Source organism: Stenella coeruleoalba, assembly GCF_951394435.1.
Source record: "Stenella coeruleoalba genome assembly, chromosome: 17".
NCBI classification, from domain to species: Eukaryota; Metazoa; Chordata; class Mammalia; order Artiodactyla; family Delphinidae; genus Stenella; species Stenella coeruleoalba.
In genome coordinates this window covers 45,650,364-45,657,405 of record NC_137163.1, presented here as the reverse complement: position 1 = coordinate 45,657,405, position 7,042 = coordinate 45,650,364, and positions in this window count along the sequence as shown.

Below are 7,042 nucleotides of genomic sequence, written 5' to 3'. Positions count from 1 at the left end.
TTTATCCTTGAGAAAAAGTTAAAGGTCAGAGATAATAAAGACAAAAGGGATTCCTTATTCTTAGTGATGATGGTGTAATATTTAGCAGGCATGGAAAAAAAGAACTATACAACTTCTGTATAACTTTCTTCTTTCCAATCAAGAAAAAGATTTTCAATGAAAAGTTCCAACACTTAAAAAGACAAAACAAGCACATCTAAGAGAGAGCTGAAGTCCATTTGAATAGGTGAGGAATGATAAGACCGTTTAGCTATTTTCAATGTTCCTGTGAAATACTTTCCAGGGCACTAAAAGGAGCTGTCAGTGTCGGCAAAGGACTGCTGGTAGTAATCTTTGAAAACCTGCAGAGAATGAGAAAGATGCAAGATACATGGATATAAGCATGTGCTAATTTTAGAACAAAGAAAAAACTGTCTTCTAGAAACCACATGCTGGGAGAGGTTGCTGTGATTCCCAGTAGAACTCTCTACTGGTTACCATCGAAGGGAATCAGTGGCTTCCCACCAAAGCTGGCTGAATACATGCATTTACCTCTCTTCCAAAAACACATAGAAATCTAAAAGAAGAGTAAAATTAAATTTTAAAAAAAGTTTTAGGAAATTCAGAAGGGGATTACTGATAGTCAACAAGAACAATAAGGACTTCCTGGTCCTGGGATATATTGATGCTAAAATACAACAGAGATAAGCAATCCACAAGTCCACACCCATGAAAGAGAACTTCAAAAATGCAAGTTGTCCCAGCAGAATTCTGCAAAATCCTTACAATCTAAATAAGCAGAAACTGACAGGAAGAAGTGAGCCCTCGGCAGGGGCCAGGTAACTAGCAAAGGCAGAACTCTTATGCCCTAGGCAGAGAACCGTGAAAGTTTTTACACGAGAGACTCACTCAAAATGTACCACAGATCCAGAGAATCAGGACCTTGTTGCAGGCAAAAGAGAGCTTCATATTCTTGGAACAAACCATACTCACATCTTAAAGAAAGCCCACCCTCCCTCTGTCACACACAACTACTTAAGTCGAAGCTGATTTAATCCAAACTTGAGCTTCCAGCCAGGCAAACAGGAATTCTTATTCCCCAACCACCAAGGTAGGATCTTGCCTACAGATATGACCAAACAACCAAGAATCATCAACAACCAAGAAGGCAGAAAGAAAAGCACGGAATTCAATAAACAGATCTAACCCCTGAGGAAACACAATATAGGAACACAGAATAAAATGCTAAAATAAGCATATTAGTATCTTCAGGGAGATTCTAGGGAATTCTGAACCTATCAAAAAAATGAAATACAGATGACTACTAAACATTTAAGAAGGTATTTAAGATTATTCAAATTAGATTAAGATCTAAAAAAAGAGGGGAAAAAAGGGAAACAGTGGTCACTCCAAGCCAGCATGAACTCATGAAGCACAAGTCATGCTTCAGTCCTTTCATTTCCTGTTTTCAGAGGTCGTCATCAGACTGGTAGATTGGGAGTGCCAGCAATGTGTCTATCTGGAGTCTAGCAAGCTAGTAAATAAAATTTTTCTAGATACAGTACCCTGAAAACAAATTATATCCTACCAGTGATTGATAGAACAAAAAGCTAATAGAAGTTTGTGTTCACCTATTATAGAAATCTTTAATTATTTTTTCCTCTAGATTGTGAACTTCTTGAGAGAAGGAACCATTTTTCTGTACTGCATTCAGTCTATCCCAATTGCCTAGAGGATATTTTGAAAATGACAGATTCTCAATAAATATTTATTGAATGGTAATTAAATTTAATGGTAATTAATACAAAGCCTATATTTAAAATTATGAGATGAAAGGGGAATAACTAGCTTCTCTGTTCATTGGGGAACAATGTGGAGGTTTTAGTTTATTATCTACTTAGTGTTGTTGACATTATGACATGGCTGACAGGAGAGCTATAGAGAAAGGGCTATAGTAATAGACAAATAGTGAGGAACACAGGAGAGTTGTGGCAGATTGTGTTTTCCAAAGATGACCATGACAAGAGCTCTTATCCCACAAGCTCTTTTTATAATGTCACTTTGACTTTTGACACTCCTCTCACTGAGGAGTAGGGTCTATGTTCCCTCCCCTTAAAACTGAGTTAGTTTGTTACTATGGCAGAAATGCCACCTTGTGACTTCCTAGGCTAGGTCATAAAAGGCAATACAGTTTCTGTCTGGTTCTTTTGGGACAGTCACTCTTGAAACCCAAGATGCTACTTGGACAGCTCCAGTGAGGTCTCAGTTAACAGCCAGCATGAACTGCCAAACAAATGAGTGAACAAGTTTTCAGATGCTCCCAGCCTTCAAATCTCCCAAGCTGAGGTTCCCTATGTTTTGGAGAATACACAAGCCTTCTTCTGTGCCTTTTTCAAATCCCTGGCCTACAGAATCTGGGCATAACAAAGAAGTTTCCTGTGCCACTAAATTTGGGATGGGTTGTTATACAGCTAGCAATAATTGCAAAAATAAGAAAATGGATATGCAAGGTATAATATATTTACTCAGTGGAACATTATGCTGCCACAATAAGAAGCTTCCCAATTGAAAGAGAAATAAATGTTTATTATTATTCATTTACTCATTCAAGAAACATTTTTGAGCCTGCTGTGTGCTAGGGGCAGTTCTGAGAATATAACACTGAATGAAACAAAGTATATACTCAAAGTTCCCTGCAGGGCCTGTGTATTTTGGTGTCACCTAGTGTTCAGTCCTCAGTTGTCTTGGTTTTAACCATTGATGATAGGCCCAGAATTCTATCTTCAGCTTTGAATTGTACCTTGAGCTTCAGTCCTGTATATTTAAATGCTTATCTGTTCTCTTGAATTGAACATGCCACAGGCACTCCAAACTGCTAGTTACTGGTGCTAATACCCACACATTGTCCTGAGCCAGCAACCTGGGACTCACTGGAGATCTCTCTCTCTCTCTCTCTCTCTCTCTCTTAGCACCTCCCCCACTTCACAAGTCTATCCCCACAGTCACAGAGACTGCTGAGCCTACTCCTGTACCATCTGAATTCATCCCTTTATCTAGCCCACCGCCATTGCCTGGTTCATGTCATCATCATTTCTTCCCTGGGTTCTATGGTATTCCTGCCACCATATTGCCTCAAATTCACACTATACAATACTGTTATGTTTTTTCAATTTACAAATATTATTATGCTATCTTCTTGTTGAAAATTGTTCACGTATACTCTTTAGAATAAAGTCCAAGTCTCATCATTGACATAAAAATGGAGGGAAGTTACAGAACAATGTGCATAGTATAGTTCTACTTACATAAAATTACATATATATATATATGTACGTATATATATATATATATGTATGTATATATATATATATATATACAGTATAGAAAGATGCTGGGTGTTCAATAAAATGTCAACAGTTGTAATCTCAGATTGAGAAGATTTCAGGTGATTTTTACTTACGTCTTTGTACTTTTATATATTATTATAATAAGTACAATATTGAAATCCTTTTCAAAAAATAAATGTTTCACTTTTATAGAAACAGTAAAACATTAAATATTAAATAAAGAGATTCTTCATTATCTGGCCTCGGCCTATTCAGCTTTGCCATCTCTCCTGTCTAGTCTCCTAGTCCGTACGTTAGCCCCTGCCTCATATTATATTGATTACTTGCATTCTCTCAGCAAACTGTGCTCTTTCAAGCATTCAGACATCCAGCTTCCTCTGCCTGGAAGGCACTTTCCTCTGCTCTTTACTTGTCTGGTCCCTACTCACCTATCAGGGCTCAGATCAGGTATCAACTCTTACAGAGGTTTTTCCTAACCAACCCCTTCACCAAGCTCCTATGTCAATGTCTACTTCCACTTATTACAACTGCTTCATAACTATCTATTGGCCTCCATCTTCATAGTGAATCCTACACACCAGGTATCCACAGAACTCACTACAAAGTTGGTACACTAAAAGCATTCAATATAATGTTTTCCTTTTTCATATCAGTGAAGCACTGTTTGGGGAGAAAAAAAAGAGGTCAAAGGCAAAGGTTTTGATATTCCACTCCCTGGACTCAAATTTCCAGTTCTGTCACTTGCCAGCTGTGGAACTCTAGACAGGTTACTTAACCTTTCATACCTTAGTTGCCATATCTATAAAGTGAAAATAATACTAACCACATCATAGAGTTGTGAGGATTAAGTAATGTCAAGTGTAAACAAGTTCTACATAGCGTAAGCATTTAAAAAATGGTTATTATTATTATTTTTGTCCTTCATTGACCTATAAACTCTTTCATTGACATAAGCTCCTTGAGGGTTGTGTCCATTATAACTGTATCCCCAGAATCTGGCATATAATAGATGTTTGATGAATATCTATATGATTTTGTATATTCCTGAATCTTCTGAAGAATATTTTCCCTTTATTTAATATCTAATACATGATTATTTTCTCCCTGAAATCAACCCTCTATTAAGAGCAGCAGGAGAGGGAGTGTGTAATGTTGGAGGAACTGCATCCCTTTCCTAGAGGTTAGACAACACCCAGATAACTACCCGCCGCCCCCCAGCACTGAGGACAGCCACTTGTGCACCTCCCTTTCTTTCCTTCAAAATGTCCTTAGTTTCCACACTTTCTGGTGTATATCGTATTTTCCTGAATCTAGAGCTGTCTCCCTTCCTTCCTATGTCTTTCCTCCTCTGCCCATACCCCACATCTTTGTTAAACAATAGCAAAAAGAATCAAGAAGGAGCAGAGATATCTAATCCAACCCAGATTTTGAACCAAGCCCTTCCTTAGACCATTCAAAGTGAATAATGATTCATATAGAGACCCAATGAAAGGACCTTTAGTCAGTGGCTCACTGGTACATATAGAAAGGAGAAAGCTAAGTATGCTTCTTCAGTTCTCATTCCTGGTCACTTAAAGCCCATTTGAGAAATAATTCTTGTGAATTTGTAGGAAATATGAAATGAGATGACAGATGTGGAAGGGCTTTAAAACAGTTAAAAGGCATAAATCATTATGTTACATTTTGAGGATAAGTTCTCCTTTTAATGTCTTCTGTAATAAAAATTGGTGATTTTTACAATCTTAATTTTAAATGCTAAATTTCCCTAAATTAAACATGAGAAAAATTTAAAATGTTTCTTTATGTCACAGAAGTATCAAGGCCTATTATTTTTGGTGAAATCAGAGACTTGGGAAATATTTTGACACTAACCAGGCAAACTCTGGTGAGCAGTAAGCCAACATCCTTTTCCCACCACAGGAGTAATTGGGAGGGTGAGAGAGCTAGAATATATCTGCTCCCATTCAGTGGCAAGATCTTAAGTGTGTTCTGATTAAGATGCCCCAAACCTTGCACAACATGATATTTTTAAGTTATTTACTGAACAATTCATATAGTATACTTTATGCTTTACAATAATTTCCTTGAGCTAAATGTCTGCTAAGGAAGTTGAGTTCGAGCTAATCCTTAAGGATAGTAAGAGGGATGGTTGGTATGCATGCCAGTCTGGGAAGGAAGAAAGGATGGAGGGAAGAAATGAAGGGAGGAAGGAAGGAAGGAGGGGTAGAGGTAGGAAGGGAGGGAGGGAGGGAAGGAAGAAAGGCAGGAGAAAAGGAGGTAGAAGAGATACGAGTATGTCTGAGGACAGTGAATAAACCAGTTTAGAAACAGTGGAGAATATATATTCAAAGAAGTAGCATGTTAAATTTATAAAAATGGGTCTCAGGAAGATAGTTGAGAAATTTTAGGCACGTGCCAAGGAATTTAGACTCCATTAAGCCAGCAGGATAAGGTAGGAAAAAAGATAGCTTTTGTTACTGAGGAATAGAAAGTGAATTAATGAAATTAAAAATAATTGAATTGAATTGCAAAATATGTAAAAGTATCACAGTTCTCAAACTGTGTCTATATTACTGTCACTAGAGGGAGCTCAGCACTTACCTTGTATTCTAAAAGAGTCCAGCATATGGGCAATCACAAGGGCATCCCATTTTGCTGTGTTTGAGGGGGTTTCCAAACAAACCAACACCATTATTTTTCCTAGAAAATGAAAGTGACTGAAAGCATTAACTCTCATGCTTTTCACTGTACGCGGGGCAAGTATAAATACTTTCATTTTCGTGATGCCACTGTCAAAATAACACATACACTTCTTTGAATGCCCCTCTGAAATGGCTCATGCTCTTTGCAGTGGTCCAAAGTGGAATGGATGAGTAAAGATTGGAACATCATGCATGAAATGTGCTTCAGCACAGTCTCAGGAGGAGAGTCTATACAGGGTGGTCAGCACAGTAACCTCAGGAACAGGATCTGGACCTCAGATGATGCTCCACCTTTAAGTGTGTATTATTATTATGTGTGAAGTGCTCATAAGTACACCTCTTGTGATGGATACATTTTTTAGAAACAAATGAGACCTTTATTTTGTCATCTCCATTTATGGCCAAATGTCACTAAACTTTGGGCTCAAGCTGTTTAAAAGAAAAACATTAGATGAGACTTTTAGAAGACAGTGAACATTTACCAAGTCCTGCAGCTGAGGGAATTTGAATAAAAATAAAAGACAATTCTAGGCCTCATAGAAATAATTTAATTAAACAAGCTTTGTAAATAAGAATGAAAAGGATATTAACATCACACATTTTTTTCACAAGGCTGATTTTTTTCACAAGCCCAGAAAAAGTCTTTTATCTTCTTCTCATGAAAGGAATTGAATCTGAGCATGGACGTGACATCCTCCAAGGCTACTTCCTTCATCCCCAGCCCGAAGCACCTCCCACCAAGACTTTTTTTTTTTTTTTTTTTTTGCGGTACGCGGGCCTCTCACTGTTGTGGCCTCTCCCATTGCGGAGCACGGGTTCTGGACGCGCAGACTCAGCGGCCATGGCTCACGGGCCCAGCCGCTCCGCAGCATGTGGGATCTTCCCGGACCGGGGCACGAACCCGTGTCCCCTGCATCGGCAGGCAGACTCTCAAACCACTGCGCCACCAGGGAAGCCCCCACCAAGACTTTTTAATACCCAAAATATTACAAGCTTGTTCACAACATTTTTGGT